Here is a 19,084-nt window from a genome sequence, read left to right as displayed (position 1 = left end):
GCAGCAGAGTTTGCTCTCTCTTCCTTAGCATTTTTGGGAAGACTAGATGAGGTTACATGCATTACAGTGATATTGGAAGTATACAATATGATGGACGTTCATTATCACCAGGCAGCAGGACAACATAACTAACAGCACAGGCTCTGGAGCCAGACTGCCAGTTTTCTCCTCTGGAAACTGAGGATAATGATGCAGTTTGAAAGCTTTGAAACCCTCAAAGCTCAGAAACCTAGAGTTTTTTCATGAGTGGGGCACCCACAAGAATTTGGTGGCAAGATTGACGTGAGTGTTTTTATGGTCTTTGTCTAGCCCACCTGCTGCAGAAATGTCAATGTACTCATTTACTGGGTGCTGCCCCGAATCCCATAATGCTACATAATATTGCAGTATATGCACCATACTATTTTTTATAAAATATGAAAAATTCTGAAGTGGGAACACATTTGGCTTCAAGAAATTTGGATACAAAATTGCAGGCCATGGGTAGCGAACTCATAGGGCTGCTGTGATGGTTAAGCAAATTGAGTCACGTAAAGCTCTAAGCATAGTGCCTGGTCCATAGTAGGTATTCAGTGAATGTTAGCTGCCATTACTATTCCCTCTGTTACTGAAGCCCTAAGCGTCCTTGAACAATATCCATCTTTGCTCCCGATCTGTTTCCCTGTTTCTGCCTGGAACTGTTACAGTGTAAACTTCTTCCCATTCAACCATTCAGCATTTGACTTCCCTGAAACTCCTGCCTTCCCAGCTTTCTGCCAAAACGCTCTCCTGGTTTAGGACAGAGAAATGCCCCCGGTAGCTACCTCATGTCCCCTCCCTCTGCCTTGTCGGTGGTTAGTTGGATGGTTTGCTTACAGGTGAGGGGGCTGGGAGAGAGTTCTGGGAAGTATCCCAACAGCTGGTCTCAGACGGCTCTGCCCCCGTTAGGGGGATAACTTCCATCCTTCTGGACCTCCGTTTCTCTTGGATAAAGCACAACAGTTAGACTAGATGATGGTTGTGTGCCTTCCAGCTCTCTTAAATCCTACCTCCTGTTATCTTTGGGTGCCGGGGAAACAAATCCTCCATGCCCCTTCAGTGGTCAGATCATGTGAAAGGGAGAGTGAAAGCTGCTTCCCTTCAGCTCCGAACATGGTATATCCAGCCTCATCAGGGGCCAAATGCAAGGCTTTGGGAACCTCGTTACCACGGGAAATTACGTCTCCCCCCCGCCCCCTGCCAACTTTATGGGCACTGAAACTGACCTGATTACAGGAACAGACTCTGGGTCATCTCCGGACAAGCTCAGAGATGAATTGGACAGTCTCAAGTTCAAGGAGGTCCAGCCTGGTGCCTGGTGGGGAAGGGGGGGTGTAGGCAAGGATGCCATCCTTTGAGTAAAGGCAGAGGCCAGGCAGAAGAGCAATCAGCACTGGAAATAGGCTCAACAGACAGAAGGATCTCACTAGCGGTGAGTGAGAAGGGCTGAAGAAGAAGGAAGGGAGGGACTTTGGGGAGAAGAAAGTGCTCAGGGCAGGGCTCTAGGTCAGGAGAAGGATTGCGGTGTGAGGGAGGGTGAGTGAGGAGAGAGGAAGCAAGATGGAAGCCTGGTGCTACCGAGTGGGTCACCCAAAGGTGGGGAAGAAGCACCATGGCCCTCAAATCCATGGGCCCCCAGGGCTCTTCCCTGCAGCCCCAGTGGCTGCCATGCTGTGGTGGGACATCAGTAAATGCCAGCCTTATCTCCCTTTTTTCGTTATAAAAAGGACCCCGATATTGTTTCAGAAACAATGTGGTCGATTAAAAACACGAATATCCCCAGAGTCCCTGGTGTGTTTGGTAACCTGTAAACAGAAATCCCTGGAAGGAGCTGTGGAAAAACTTGTAAAAGGGGTGGACTCCACTGGCATTTGCTTTTGCCCTTCATCTTTCCCCTTTTATCTGCCTGAAACTCAGACGGGATGCTGAAAGAGAAACAGCCATCTAGCAAGCATGAAGCACAAAGCCACAAACTAAGCCTGGTGGGGCTGAAAGTCAAATAAAGCCCAACACTTTGATGGCACTGGAAGCCACAGGACCAGCCCTGATGGTCCTACAGCTTCTTGTTCTGGGAGAAAAAGAAACTCTTGTTTGCATGGGCTTCTGTTTTGTGCAGACAAACCCAGTCCTAACAGGCACAGTCTCTATCTTGCTGGATTGTTGCGAGGATTAGATGAGATGCCTTAGGAGACTTGAGGGTTGAGATGAACGCAGCAGATAAAGCTGAGCACCCAGAATCCTGCTTTCGGAACTTGTCCTAACATTAATCCCCTGTAGGTGGTGGAGACTTTTAAGCCACTGAGACACTTCCTGTCCCGAACTTGATTAACTCCAGACTTAGTGGAGTGAAGGTAATTCTGGGACCACAATGGAGATGTGTCAGTAAATCCAGCTGCAGGAAAGCGGTATAGAAAAAGCAGCGGAAGCAAGGTGAAGTATGACATACATGGTGGCTTACTGAAAATCCATCTGCACTTCTAGAAAAAAATGTGTCTGCTTGTGTCCTATCAATGGTGGTCCAGTAGCCCCTTCTTCACATTCAGAGCATACCATTCATTCATGCACCAAATACTTCCTAGGGGCCTACATTGCATCAGGTACTGTATTATGTGCTGGAGACACAAAGGTGGATAAAACATACTCCTTGGCCTCAAACATCTTCTCTGGGTACCAATTGTTTTTTTTTTTAGGAAATGGGGCCAAAAGATGAAGGGTATATTTGGGTTAAATATGAGGGAAGAAAAAGCACTGAATACTGAAATTGCTATCACTTTGCATCCCCTGATTGATGCTGAAGAATAATATACCCAGGTTTTGGGAGGTGGGGAATATTTTCAACCTAGACTGAAGTGGAAAGTTACTGGTATGCCCAGAAGTAAGATTCCATAATTATGGGCTGAGGTCAGACAAACTATAGAGAGCTCTTAATTTCTAGCATTTCCTTGAGCTGTGAGTAAACTACCACCTGACCCAGGTAAAATATGCTGTCTCCTTAAATGGAAAATACCCAGATGGTGGAAAGTTTATGTTATTTACCAATGGGAAGCTGCTGGGTTTTCAGTGATACCCTCTGCACCACACTCTGGACAGCTGACTGAGAAGGCACCAGCCCACCAATTTTCAAATAGTTGCTCCTAACAGGAAAGGTATTAGGGTCTGCAGTACAGACCATGCTTCATAGTGCAGGCTCTGGCGTAAAAACACCTGACTTTGAATCCTACTTACTGCCTGCAGGAAGTCTGGTAATTACTTGACATCACTGAGTCTTGGATTCTTCATCAATGAAGAGGATCTAATAATTCCTACCACATAAGGTTGTTATGAAGAGTAAAAATAATTTATTATACAAAGGATGGACCGTGCTTGGCACAGAGTTAGAGCTCAAAACATGTTAACAGTGGGGGAAATGAGACAGGGAAGGGAAGAAAGGGACTGGGAAATCTCTCCTCAGAGGGGTGAACTGGGCTGGAGCCAGTTTACCCCCAAAGAGACTTCCTCATGCCGTCTGTCTAGACACAGCCCATCCTCAACAGAACCCAGAGCCAGTTCAACCTCTGTTCTCCTGAATTCTGCCCCAGTCACTTCAAGCTGCTGGAGAATCTGGGGCTCTCTAACTCTAAATAGAAAGCAGCATTTTCATGGTGCTGAAATGTTCAGGGCTGAGTGCAGACACGTGGGCAGTTCTGGAGAGTCTGTGAAATGAGCAAGTCTAATGCTCCATGGAATAAATCTGCTTTGTGAGGCCAGTTGAGGGTTTTCATGAAAGGCCTCCCCATCTACAGACATGAGTTTCTTCGTCTCTTCAGTGGAGATGGGGGGAATTAAACCAAAAGACCAGCATCCAGCATGATAACTGAGAGGAAGTAAGAGCTCAGTAAATATTGCTCTAGCCTTCCCCATGACCCTGTCCTGGTGTCATACTGCCCTAAACTAGAAGAGTATTACTGTCAAAGCGCTGACAACATGTGGCAGGAGAAATACAGAAATCCACACTTAGCAACTAACACTTGAGTTGCAGTTAGTTTATCAGGCCAGCCAGGTCATTTTCCTCAACCCTAGTGCACTTAGAATTACCGGGCAGAATTTTAAAAGCTACCAGTGTCGAGCATACATCCCCTCCTTCAAGAGAAACTGATGAATTAATAGCTCCTTGAAAGAATGAGCACCTCTCCCGGTTTTAGTTTGTTCCTCTGTACGTTGGAAGCAGAGAGGTAGAGTAACTTACTGCGTGTTGCACAGCTGAAGAAGGGCCTCAGGTCCCCTGAAGCCCAGCCAATGGTGTTCACCCCAGTGGATACTGTCTTCAGTTAAAATTACAATATTTTGTCCATCATGGATATTTTACATCAATTTGGAGTTTTAAACCATGGCATTAAAGTATTATTTATCTTGGTCACTGAGTTTCTTTGGCATTATCTTAAATTTTGCCTCAAGGCCATAGCCAAATGATGGGGAGTGCTTAAGGAAAACCTCACCCCATTTCGCCTGTCTGGGGATGGCATCTAGAAAGGGAAACGAACTGGACATCTTGTCCTTTTGCTCAGAGGGTCATGTTATGCCTCATTATAGTTTTGTGCTGTGTCTGCAGGAGCAGTGATGGACAGTCACAAGGATGGAGATGAACTGCTGGTCTGTGGCAGAGCTGGACATTGGCCCAGTGAATTCCTGTGGCTTCTCTACCAGAAGTCAGTTGAGAGCAAATTTAAGACTGCTTAGATTTTGGCTATGTCTCTCTAGCAGTTTAAGCAGCAGATGAAATGCTTCCTGAAAGAAGTATTCATTATCTAACCTGACACTGGTTTACAGTTAAGCTTTTGACTTCGGCTGGCTTGAAATTTTCAGCCCATACTAATCTGAATTAGGAAATAAATGAGTGACAATACCGGAGCCATGCCATTAGACCGCATTAGACCAAAAGAGAATTGATTTGCCTGGAAGGAGAACCATGTTTATGAGGTCGGGAAACAAGTGAACAGTTTGAAAAGAGAACATTCAGATGAGGCAGAGCCCAAGATCCAGGTGAAAAGTCCTTCCTGAGATGGGAGACAGATACTGATGTTTGCAGGTGGAATCCTACCTGTCTGACTTTATCTGCCTCAGGGAGTGTCTCCAATCACCTCCAAGGCTGTGGCTGACTCCTCAACAGTTTCTCTAAACTCAGCTTTCCTATGATTTCAATTCCCACTAGACTATAAGCTCCGTAAGAACAAGGATTTTTGCTGGTTTAGTTCCATGTTATATCCTCAGCAATTAGCATGGAGTTTCACCAAAAATAAGTGCTAACAATCATGTCACCCTCCTGACTACATCATCAATCTCTTCTGTTTTCTTTAGAATAAACAGTGAAGCCCTTATGTGGCCTAGGTGCCTGCGTGCTCTGCCGCCTGCTTACTTCTCCGACTGCAGGCCCAGCCGCCTTTTCTTCATTCACTGCGCCAAGCTCTCCCTGACCAGGCCTCTGAAAATGTTTTCTCCAGAGCGTCGAACACACACACACACGCACACACACTCTACACGTTTCACAGGACTAGCTCCTTCCCAATCTGTACATCTTGGTAAAAAGATCCTTTCTTCAAGAAGGCTTCTGTGCCTATTCTTATCCATGGAGATGCTCTCCTCCTTTACTCTCATCTCTATGTCATGTTTCCTTAGGAGCACTTTTCTCAACTTGTAACTGAGTTTTTGTTGTTCCCCTGTTCATTGTCTGTCTCTATATTAGATTCCAAAATCCTTGAGGGAGTGAACACGGCTCTTTTGTCCCAATACATGCTATACTCCTCTGAAAGACCCTGACATCGAATAGGTACTTACAGATTACTAGTTGAATGAACACAGGAATGAGTGAATAAACAAAGCCTTCAGTATACCAGACCCTGTCCTAGACTAAAGTATGAGGATGGCATTCTCCATCTCTCTCCATCCAGTCTCTTCCCTTGAGGCACTCTCCTTCCTTGTCCCAGTGGCTAAACAATGCCCATTAGCTGCCCAGGCCCCTCAAACACCCCAGCCTCAGGTCTGACCATCTAGACCATGCTCCCCTAAGATACTAAAGGCTGAAATGTCAGGAGGTGCTGTGCATAACATTTAGTTGTTAACAGAAACACGTCATCCTAAATATGGTGGGAATTGGGGGCATGATAGACAGCTTACGAGGAAGAGATTTGTGTGAGGACAGGAGGGGTCACTGACTCCACAGTGGCAGCCACCAGCCTGTTGTCTACGCAGGAGACAGATCCTCGCATAGCTCTTGTAATCAGTGAAACCCAGGATCACCTGGGATTTTCATGCTGTTCTCTTGACCATTCTAACCATATACTAGCCAGCTTGCTCTGTTTTCCCTTCTTACAGAAAACTGAAGAGAAATACTAGAAAGGGTATCATACACCACAATGTTAACAATACCTACATTTAAGTGTTGAGAAATGAATGTTTTTAGTGTTCTCCTCCACATTTGTCTATTGAAATTTTTTTCTTTATTGACAACATGTTGCTTTTATAATTTTACCATAATTAAAGACTATTTCATGCGCTCTTTTTTTGTGTTTGTCTATATTTCAGTTGTATAGAGCTGCGCAGTTCAACACGGCAGGTCAACTACGGTCATGTGAGTATTCAAATTTAAATTAATCAAAATTGAATTCAGTTAAAAACTCAGTGCCACATTTGCACTAGCCGTATTTCAAGTGCTCAGTAGTCACATGTAGCTAGTGGCTATCATTTTTGGACAACCAAATACAGAACATTTCTGTTACTGAAAAAATTTCCATAGGAAATGCGGGTGTAGAGTATATAAGTATTCAACATTTGAATATAAAACAGAGACTTACAGACGTTGAAGAGTAATGTTGATGCAAACAAAGTTTGAAGAGAGCAACTATTTGAGTTCCTTGTGACCCAGACGCAGCGGTACTGATTCCTCTCTGAGAAAAGATGTTGGTTTGCCCCCTTGGGAGAGAGGTTAATGGGAGAAATGTGTCCTTGATATTTTGTAGCTGTGGAAGCTGATCACTCTGTTTAGCCATCTGAGAATTTTTACAAAGGAGTCTGAAAAGACTGGACAGAATGCCCGCCATGATGTGTCGGTCTCTGGGGCCACTCTGGGGACCCACCTTTCTATGGGAAATTTCCATAGGCTTACCTGAAATCAGATTTCTTATTTCCCTAATTCTTATTCCCATTAAAAGGCTTTTAGTATCTGTTCTGGAACTAATCCCCTCTGATGAACTGTAGGATAACTTAATGCTAAAGTAAAGTTATTATGCAACCAGCCCAGTAAGTTGTGCTCAGCAACTGGACCAGGCTCTTCCTTGAAAGATGTAGGGACTAAGTGACCTTCGACACAACAGCACAAGATGTGAACAGCTAAAGTTGCTCTGTAATTATCAAAATTTGCCTGGTGTCAAGATGAATTCCCAAACCCACACCTAAGAAATGTATCACATCTGTCTAAGAAATGGTGGCCTAAGAAATGTATCACATCTGTCTCAGCCATCATGAACAAGAGGGACCTACATTATTAGCTGAAAGGTACAAGGATATAGTCATTCACAGATTTTTTTCAACAAATCTTTAGTGAGCACCTACTATGTGCTAGATGCCAGGGATAGAGCAGTGAATAAGACAGACCTGGATACTGCCTTACAGAGTACCACCTTGAATTATTATAACAGCAACCTTATAAAGGTCATGGGTAATCTTAAACAACCAGAAATGAGCTGATACCTAAGGGTCTGTTACAGGCAAGAGTTAGGAGTGTCTCCAATGAGCAGTAAAGATAAAATTCTAGCTACATGTCTTAAGCAGGAAAGATACAGAACATATGAGTGATTACATCAATTTGAGCTTCTCAAGAGAGCCCTTAAATGTCATTTAGATCTGTGCAAAGGAAAGAGACAAAATGTTTCTGTAATCGGGTCCTGTAGGGGACGTTAATCACCATATGAAACAGTGCTATGTAGTAAACTGCCAAACCCTGTAGCACTTCACTGTCCTTTCTCCAAGCCCCCTAGGTTAACATGGAACAGGGAAGATCTACCAAAATGCTGATTCAAGTCCATGATGAAAAGTCAAGTTCCCTTAAACAAGTAAGATCACAGTTGCTGGAAACAACATGAAGAATGTGTGACAATATGAAAACAGAAGGACGGAGCAAAAGGAAGAGATGTCCTCTTAAAGCATCTTTTTACCTATAAAAAATGAGAACTCAAAATTTGAATGTAATTCTAAGAAAGAGACACTCCGATGATATCCTGCAGAGCATGTAATTGGCCAGAAAGAGTAGACTAGTAAATCTTATTGTAAATCTCTCTTCTTTCATGGTGCAAACTTCTAGCTCTCACACTGAGATGTTATAATGATGTCTCATTGAAGATCGGGACAGGAAGAGGAGGGAAGGACATGTAAAGAGTAAAGGGAAGAAAGTGTATAGAGTAATGGTCAGGAATCAATATAAGGAATTGTGGCGGAGGGTTACAGCACAACATGTGGATGTTGCTAGAAGCCCCTCCAGACCAATCCACACTGGCACTGTAACGGTGCTTTGGAAAATATTTGTTGAGTAAAAAAGTATGTAACATTGAGCCCAAAGAAATTTAGGAATCATCAGCAGTTGTTAATAACTAAAACAAAGAGCGTGAATGAAATTATTGGAACACATAAATGAGAAGAGTAGGAGTCAAGAATGAACACGTGAGTGGCCCTAAAGTTTAAGGTTGGGAAAAGAAGATAAGGACTCCATTAAAAGGAACAAACTGAACGGTCAAAGACAGCCTGTAGAGTGTGTTGTCGGAGAAGACAAGGAAGAAAATTTAGAGAATTTAGAGAAGAGATACCTGATTAAACACAGATGTGCAGCCACCTAAGTACCATAAACTGTCCATTGATTTGGCAACGTTTACCAGAGAAGTTTGAACAGAATGGTTTGAGCATAAGCAGATTGCAAGGGATTGAGGAAAGACAGAAAGGAGAAGAAATGTGTTTGGGACCAGCTTTATAGGACCCTTAGAATGAAGGCCCATGTGGACATTGTTAATAAGCTCTTATTCCTGAAGAACATGGCTTGCTCAGTTGTAGAGCTTGCCAAATAACAGAGCATTCTAGTCTTGATTCTACTTTGATTATTAAAAACATTGTTTAGCCTTTAGAGAAATAATGCTTTTGAAGACTTTCTCTGTAGCAGTTCTTACCTTTCTCTATAGAGTAAAAGTTTCCTACAAGAATTAGGTCTGTATAGTTCAAGGGAAATGAACTGGCAGCTCTTCCTTTGAAAAACAAGCTCTGGGGACTTGTCAGGCATTGAGCCTTGCAAAGCACCTAGCACGGAGCCACAGAAAGGGTCTCTTGATCTGCTATACACAGAGACTAGGTCCTGTGTACCCTTTGGGTAAATAGAAAAGATGATCAATAACTTTCAGATCTGCAATGTGGTCAGAAGGCTTTGCACAAATAAAGCAACACCCTGGAGGTGTTGGAAGGAAGATCCTGCCTCTTACAAAACAATTACAACTTCAAAGTTGTTCATGTAGACCAGCCATAAAAGTGCCAAGAAAAATATCTTAATGATTATTTGTCCTATTTCATAATGCTAGGAGTCCTAGCCTATCAAAACAGCTTAGTGTTTTTAAATTTTATCTTTGCATCCTATTCTTTTGGTGAACTAAATTGGTCTAAATCTATATCTATATCTATGTATCTATATCAGATAAAAAAGCTGGACTACTGTGATTGACGCTGAGTGAGACTGGGCCAAAGTTACCTCCTTGGAATGCAAAGCATAGTTTAAAAGTCTTATCCCTAGAAAAGTGCCTTGTACCCTGGCTGCATATTAGAATCACCTATGGACAAATCCTAATGCATTTTGGGATCCTGATTTAATTAGTCTAGGGAGAAGAGCTCTGGCTTGGTATTTTTTTAAAAAACATCCCAGATAGTTCTATTGTGCAGTGAGGGTTAAGAATTGTTGTCCTTGAGAAAGACCCTATGAGAAGCTCCATTTCACTAGAGAAGATCCTATTTATAAGACTGCTATTAAAGCAACAGTTATGGGATCTCTGCTATTGGTAATCAAATACCTTAGTTAATGAGAGTTGGCAAGTTTACCATGAATGGAAATCCATTCTACATGGAATTAGAATAAAATAATACATACATTATAAAAGTCAGACTGAACATCTCACTCAGCCAACATTTATTCACTAATCATTTCTTGAGTGCCTATTATGTGACGTATTCTAAGTAAGGAGCTTCAGAGGGTTGTATAAATTATTCTTTTCCAGTGTTTGCTCTCAAGGTACTGTAAGTCTACTGTGGAAGGTAGAATGTAAAATATACAGAAAAAAATCTAAGAATCAAGAAACACCGGAGGGGGCTTCCCTGGTGGCGCAGTGGTTGAGAGTCCGCCTGCCGATGCAGGGGACACGGGTTCGTGCCCTTGTCCAGGAGGATCCCACATGCCGCGGAGCGGCTGGGCCCGTGAGCCATGGTCGCTGAGCCTGCACGTCCAGAGCCTGTGCTCCGCAACGGGAGAGACCATAACAGTGAGAGGCCCGCGTACCGCAAAAAAAAATAAAAAAAAAGAAACACCGGAGGATCTTACACTGTCTTGAGGTCATTGTCATTTTGGTGGATTAAAGATGACCACAAATTCCAGACACTCTTCCAATCAAAAAGTGGCATCTATTTTCCTCTCTGTTTATATCCAGGCTGGCCTTGTAATCTTCTTTGACCAATAAATGCAGCAGAAGTGATACTGTGATAGTTGTAGGCCTAGGCTTTAAGGCCTAGGTTTTAAGAAACTTGGCCTGTCCTGTCCTCTTACATCCTTCAACCACCATGTAAACTGGTCCAGCTACCTTGCTGGAGAGAGCACATGGAGAGAGAGAGATGCCTGGCTGTTCCAGCCATTTGAACAAAGTGCTAGATACGTGAGCAAAGCCATCTTGAAATGTAGCCTTGAGACCATCATGTAAGGAAATGCAAGTTAGTCATATGTAGAAGCCACGTGTAGAGCTAAGGCATCCTAGCTCATAGCCCAAGCTCAGTTGCCAGATAAATACAGTCTCATGACTGACCAAGGGAGATCAGTGGAAGAATCATTCAGTCAACCCACAGAATCATGAGAAGCAATACCAAGTTTTTATGTCACTAAGATTTAGGGTTGTTTGTTACACAGCAATATACAACTGATACAGAAATTGGTAACTAGATGTGGGGTGTGGCCATAAAGAAAACCTAAAATATGTGGGGCATAGGTTTTAGACAAGGTAATAGGTGGAAGCTGGAAGCGTGGCAAGGAGATTAGTAGTGGAAGTTGGAACAGCAGTGAAGTACTTGCCATTGCAAGTTGGAGAAAACAACATTCATATTATGTAGTATTAATTTTTTGTCCACACTGTTGCCCATGGTAACCTGGAAGATAGAAAATACGTTAATTGAATTTATGGATCCAGCTAAGACTTCCAGGCAAAATGCTGAAAGTGAAAGTTTCTTTTAGCCAACTGTGATAAAATATGGAAAGAGAGAATGATCCAAAGAAGAAACTATTCCTTCTTAAAACAGAATTTAGTGGGAATGTTTCCTGCCCTGGACTTACTAGGTTGGAAAATGTTTAGCCTCTCCATGTATCAAAAGATTATCAAAGTAAGAAACGGTCTCAGGGTAAAGATTAAATCCAGGATGCTGATAGTAAAACAGGAACTTGAGTGAAGATCAGATCAAGGTTTTATGACCTTGCTTTGCAGTTGTGCAACCCTTTGTTAAGACAACAGAAAGATTTAAGAATCTTAAGAGCATTGTTCCACAGAATCCTGACTTGCAGTCTAAAGAAAAGAGGTGCCCATCTTGGAAAAGTTTATGTGTGTGATTTTTATTTAATGAAGTGAATCTGTAAATTTTTTTTGAGATTTTTTTAAGTTTAGTTTTTAGAACAGTTTTAGATTTACAGAAAAATTGCAGCATTTCCATAAATCCCACACCCAATTTCTGCTATTATTAACATCTAACATTAGTATGGTACATTTGTTAGGGGTTTTTTTGGTTTTTTTAGGTTTTTTTTTTAATTCTTGAATTTTATTTTATTTATTTTTATACAGCAGTTCTTATTAGTTATCTATTTTATACATATTAGTGTATATGTGTCAATCCCAATCTCCCAGTTCATCCCCTCCCACGCCCTCCCCCTATCCTGCTTTCCCTCCTTGGTGTCCATACGTTTGTTCTCTACATGAATCTGTAATTTGATGCATAAAAAACAAGCACAATTTTAAAGAGAATTGTATTGCCAAAGTAGCACCAATTTGGACTAAAAGGGACAGGGGCAGTACAAAATAAATTGAGACTTCTGGGTTCCAAAATTTGTATAGGCAGAAACCAGGCAAAGAAAGCAACTCATCTGTAAACTTGGGCCTTATCTTATAGAAAAGAAGGGAGTTATAGAGTCAAGATCCAACAGGTAGAACCAAGAGCTATCAAGAATGCTGGGTTGGGAAAAGATGCTGAAAGAGCAACCTGGACCCTAATCAAGGAACATTCTCTGCACTATAGTAGGAGACCCTGACAATCTGTGAATTTCAAAATTACTATGGATCAAGGAATGTTATACACTCTTCTCCCTTTTTGAATGAGAATGTCCATTACTATTTTTCTCTTTCTGTCTCACCTTTGTAGGCTGGGTGTTTTGGGAGGCATAAATTTTATCTTTTTATTTTTTTTAATTAATTTATTTTTTAAATTTAATTTTATTTTTTTTTCTGGTACGTGGGCCTCTCACTGTTGTGGCCTCTCTTGTTGCGGAGCGCAGGCTCCGGACGCGCAGGCTCAGCGGCCACGGCTCACGGGCCCAGACGCTCCGCGGCATGTGGGATCTTCCCGGACCGGGGCACGAACCCGAGTCCCCTGCATCAGCAGGCGGATTCTCAATCACTGCGCCACCAGGGAAGCCCAATTTTATCTTTTTAAATCACAGATCTTCAGGTAGAGATGAGCCACACTGATTGTCTGTACCCAGGGAACTGTCTTAGGAGGTTCATTCATATCTGAACGTGATTTAGACAACAAAATCCTGGATCTTAAGCCTGTGCCTGATGCCATAATGAGATGAGGTGTTTATGGATCTTAGGAAGGGATGAGTGTATTTTGCATGTAGGAGGAATATAAATAAGTTAGAGCCATAGGGTATTAAAGATAGCCACAAATCCTATGCTTTCCTTCCACCAAGAGATGGAGTTTATCTTCCCTCCTCTTGAATGTGGGTTGGCATTGTGAATTTCTTTGTTCAACATAATGTGGCAGAAGTGATGCTAGTCTAGTCTAAGCTAAGCTAAAACTTCTTTAAGTATTGTCAACCTTTGCTTTATCACAGTCTTGAGTCACCATGTCAAGAAGTCCAGCTACCTTGCTGGAGAGACCATGTGGCCAGACCCTAGCAAGTCCAGCTATCTCAACCAAAGTGCCAGATGTGATGAAGCCATCTTGGAATGCTGCCTTAAGACCACCATGTTCTGAGGAAGCCCAAGCTATCATATGGAGAGGCCACATGGAGGAGAATAAAGGCATCACAGCTGACGGCCCCAACCTAACTGCCAACTAAATGTACCCAAGATAAGGATAGAAGAAGAACTGTTTGTTCAACCTACAAAATCATAAGAAACAATAAAAATCATTGTTGTTTTAAGCCATCTAGTTCTGGGAAAGTTTGTTTTATAAAAAAGGATAACTGACACCATTGTGAGCTATAATTAGAGCATTCTAGATATGCAGAAGAACCTTCAAACGGAGAGCCCTATCTGGAAGTTTAGTTAAACTAGCTATTTTGTATTAGCAGTTTTTTTTTAACTGCATCTCAGGATAACATCAACAAAAACAGTTCTGGGATGCTTGAGGATAAATAGAGAGTAATGCAGCCTAGAGAAAAGATCTCAATTCCACTTTTTCTGTAGTTATGTCTAAATGGGCAAAGTACTGGAAAAATTTACTCAATAGATATTTATCAAGTACCTACTGTGAATGTTAAGATAACCTAAGGAGAAAAAACTTATCCCCAGTTTCTAAGGAATGATGGGGATTTAAACACCTAAATAATGCAAATATTTGCCAATTTCAGAGCTGAACTAGCTCTGAACAGTAGAGAGGTATTTCCTCCTCTTCTATTTTCTAGAAGAGATTATGTAGGATTGATGTTAATTCTTAATTAAATATCTAGTAATATTCTCCAGTGAAACCATCTGGACCTAGAAATTTTTTTGCTGTTGTTGGAGTTTTTAAATTATTAATTTCATTTTCCTAGTAGTTATAGGACTATGCAAGTTATATCTTTCATGTTGGGTGAGTTGTGGTAATTTGTGCTTTTCAAGGAACTGGTGAATTTTATCTAAGGTGTGAAATTTGCGTGTAGAATTGTTTGTAGTCCCTTATTATCCTTTTGAAATCTGCAGGGTCTGTAGTGATATCCCCTACTTCATTTTTGTATCAGTAATTTGCCTTCTCTTTCTCCGTCAGTCTTGCTAGAGTTTTCCAATTTTATTGACCTTTTCAAAGCACCAGCTTCTTGATTTATTGAATTTCTCTATTGTTTTTTTCTGTTTTCAATTTTCAATTGATTATTGCTCTTTACTACTTCCTTCCTTCTGCTGGCTTTGGTATTATTTTGCCCTTATTGTTCTAGTTTCTTGAGGCTTTTCATTCTATGGGAAAATACTACTTGAGTTTATCTTATATGTTTGTGTTTCACTAAATACAGTATATATATTAGATATGATGAGCTAATCATTATATATTCTCATATAGCTCATAAACTTGCTTCCCTCATGTTCATGTGAAGCCGTCAAAGTATATCTGAAAACAATGGCAAAACTCACAAAATGTGTGTGGATAAAAGCAAACCAACACAAGACATCAAACAATCAGTACTAGCTGATATATCCCTAGTGTTCTTAGAGAGGCCAATCAAAATGAATTATACCAGTACCGGGAGCAGACTATCAGTGTTTTTTCCTGTTGCTCTAAAATTTTTCCCCTAAGCAGTAACCTAGCAGTGGAAAATCCCCAGCATGAAGGTTCATAGAGGAAGTGTGGTAAACATGTGCTGGTCACTAGATTTATCTTTCTATGCTGTGTTTCCATTAATAAAGGGTCCTCAGAACAACAAAGAATCTGAGTGTGTAAAGGCTCAGGTTAGCAGCTAAGCTACATAAAGAACAAAGTGTGGTTCAAAAGGGATGATTGGCGTATTTTCTTATATTTGTACTGGTGTTCATTTGAAATTACTTGGCATACTCTTGAGACAAACAACAAACCACCCAAAGGAATTTTAAAATCATACAATTATTTTTAGAGAGGTACAGACCTTAAGAGAAAACAGGGACCCAGAGTGATTATGTGATTTGCCCAATATCACTCAGCCATGTCCCAGCAGAGCCTGAGCTCAGACTGCCCAACCCTGTTCCACCATTTCATCAACAAATATTTATTGACGGCCTACAATACTTCAGGAACTGTTTCAGGTGCTTAGATATAAAAGGCAAAAATCCTTGACCCAATAAAGCTGGCAGAAGGAGAGAGATAATAAACAACGAATGAATTAACAAAGTGAATTACCTGGTATGTTAGGTGGTGGCAAGTGCTCTAAAAAAAGAAAGTTGAGCAGAGCAAGAGGAATTGGGAGTGCCAACAGGGATGACGACAGTGCAATTCTAAATAGTGTAGTTGGGGCAGACCTTGTTGCAAAGACCTGAAGGAGGTAAGAAGTGAGCCGTGGGTGTAACTGTGTGAGAGAGAGCATTTCCACAGAGCGTAGAGCCAGTGCAAAGACCTTAAGGCAGGAGTGGGCCGAGAACCATTTCTAAGATATGCCTACCATGTTTGAGAAGTCATCTATTACGCTCTCTGCAACACATCCTCTAATAATCACGGAGTTATAGGTGTTTATAGAGTTTGGAGGGCCTGGAAAACTGTGTGTCTAACCTCCCAGCCAAAGCAGGAATATTCAGCATCATGGCCCTGATCCTCATGTGTCAAGGCTGCAGATGGATCCCTCCAGTCTAAGGGCTCACTGGCTCACAAAGCAGCTCATGCAATTTTTTTTTTTTCCCCACCTCTAATGGTTAGAAAGTCTTGTCTTATGTTGAGCTGAAATCTGCCTCCCTTGGGCTCCCTGTGATTCCACCTCCACCCTTTGGTGTAACACAAAACCCCTCTCCCGCCTCTCTGCCGTGACGTGTCACCCTTTTGTCTTCTTTCCTTTAACTGTCTGTTCTTCCTGGACAGCTTTGAAGTTTTTCTCTAGACCACTGCTTTCTAAACATTTTCATTACTCATCCTTAGCAGTAAAAATAACGGTGAACATTTATTCCCGATATACGTCTATTAACTTCTTCACTTAGTTAACTCCTAGTCTTCTCAAAGACACCTTCTCTCCTCTTCAACTAAGTCACATCAACCTGTTTTTTTTGTTTGTTTTTGTTTTGATAGAGAAGGTAGATTGTGGGGACTTGCCTGGTGGTCCAGTGGGTAAGACTCCACGCTCCCAACGCAGGGGGCCTGGGTTCAATCCCTGGTGGATGAACTAGATCCCACATGCATGCCACAACTAAAAGATCCTACATGACACAACGAAGATCCCGCATGCCGCAACTAAGACCCAGCACAGCCAAAATAAATAAATAAATATTTTAAAAAAAGAGAGAGAGAGAGAAGGTAGATTGCTTAGGTTAACAGAAGTCCTCCTTTCAACCAATGTTTGTTATTTCTTTGGCCAAGGGCCCCGCTGAGGTATTCTGGCACAGAGGCAAGAATGTGGGCTCTGAAGTCAGATGGAACTGGGTTCAAAGCCATTTACTAGCTGTGTGGCCTTAAGCAAGTTACTTCATCGCCTCAAGCTGTGGGGTAAAATGGGAAAAATGACCTCATCCCAGAGACTGTCGGGGCCACTGGAGACTACACACATATGTTCAATAAATGGTAGTTGCTGGTATATTTTTTATCTGCAGGGTTACTTATCTTTCATTTATACTTCATCTCCACTGCTAAAAAGGCTCAGAGTACACAGCCCTGACAGCAAAGCTAATTTAGATTCAAAAAGCCCCTGAACTCTTTCACCTGGGCTCTTCATGCACTGGCTGATGTTAAGGAAAGGAAAATCAAGTGACCTGTCCCAAGTAGATTATCTGTCATGAGAAGCACATAAAACCAACCAGTAAGTAGCCATGGTTACTGGTTACTTGGTGCAGGAGTTCTGAAATAAGGAGCCAAAAACCAATGAAGAAGAAAAAGCCTCACAGTGTGAAAATGCTGGAAAGCAAAGTGCCCTATTCCTAGCATTTATTAGGAATTTCCTAGGGGGAAAATGCAGGCAGCACCACTGGACATGCACAAACACAGATGATGGGTCAGAAGCATGAAGCATCTACTCAGTCGCCCAGAGCAATGCCCTGCACATGTGGAAGGTCTCCCAGCTGTCCCTGCTGCCCAGCTTCTTTCAGAAACTCAGGTATGAAGTTTATTGAGCCACTTTAAGAGAGAGTCTCTTAGCAGTGATGATGCAATGAAAGATTATGCATCTGCAAAGAACAGAGGTAATTACCGTTTCCTGGTACCACCTGTGTGCTGGGCACTATACATGTAATATTATCCCTCCTGAAAAACACAGCATGTACAATACAGCCTTGGTCAAATTGTCCCTCTAAAAAGCAAAAGCTAGGAGTCTTAAGACAGAATTACTAATGATCACTCTATCCTCTTCTTTTTTTTCCTAACCCCCTCCAATCATCTCAGCTCTTCTCTCCATTGGGAAGTATTCAAAATCAGTAGGAACAAGTCTGAGTTCAGGCAGGATTCAATCAACCCATATAAAACCACATGGCATGAACAGACATGGGAAACACTTGCCATGTCTAAATATCACCCTTGAAAGATAATGCTAGATTTAAAAGAATATTCATTCTAGAATTTTCTATGTGGCATGTATGAATCGGAAAGTCACAAAGCACTGATGTGCAAATATGAATCTCAATCTATTTTTATATCTCTGTGTGTATTCCTTTGACTAGCCCCCATATCTTCCTCCAATAAGACAACTAAATTCAAGATAATTTAGAAAACTCAGACCAACCCTGTAATATTTTTAGCCACTTTTAACTGAAACATAACCTCTCTCCAGTTTGTATTCAGTCAATTCCAAGGATTATTATTATTACTATTATCAGTTTTCATCTAGTTCAGTTTCATCTAGTTCATCTAACCTCTCTCCAAGCTTCTGCTCACCCCTTCCTCATGTCTGACCCTTAAGCTCCCAGGTGCCCTCATCCTGACCATTCCTGGCAGCCTTGGCCTCTGAGAGGGAAGAGTGAGACCTCAGGGCACATGGCTGAATGTTGGTGACAGGAGGAGGTTCTGCATCTGGTTGTGGTCTCCCCTTAGCTGGGTTCCGCTGCTTGTGTCCTCATCTGTTGTGAGCTTTAACATGTGGTGCATTTGCTGTGACCTTTGCACATCTTTGGGTACAGACACTCCCACAAGAATGTACTTTCCTTCCTTCAGCCCAGGAACTTGTCTCTAGTCTCCCAGGACGCTGATCCTTCATCAGGCCATATAGGTCTGGGCAGCAAGCCAGCGTCCGTGCACACCAATTTCCAGAGCCCATGCTGAGCCCATGGAAAGCTCACACACCTTTGCCACACCACACAGTGGGGACTTGGACTGTCCCCAGACACTCTTTCCCTGTTTCTTACCTATACTGGCTGACATGGTGTGCCTCAGTGCATCACCAGCCCTCCAGAGAACTCCTGATGAGAAATGCACACCAGGCCTATACTCCAGATTGATTCCTTCAGAACTCACTGGGCAGATTCTTTTGGTGCCTCTAACTGGAGGTTGGGTAGGTCCAATGCCTGCCATCTTCGATAACACTGGAAGGCTCCACAAACTCTCACTTCTCCAAAAAGAGCTAGTCTCATTGCCCCCAGACTCTTTTAATATATCATGGTGGCAAAGGTCACAAATCAGACCTTCTGCTTTGCTCAAATCAATTTTGTCCAGCACTTGTTAAGTCTCCACTGAGCCTGGCTATAAATAA

This window comes from Physeter macrocephalus, chromosome 8, assembly GCF_002837175.3.
Source record: "Physeter macrocephalus isolate SW-GA chromosome 8, ASM283717v5, whole genome shotgun sequence".
NCBI lineage: Eukaryota > Metazoa > Chordata > Mammalia > Artiodactyla > Physeteridae > Physeter > Physeter macrocephalus.
This window is presented reverse-complemented; position numbering follows the sequence as displayed.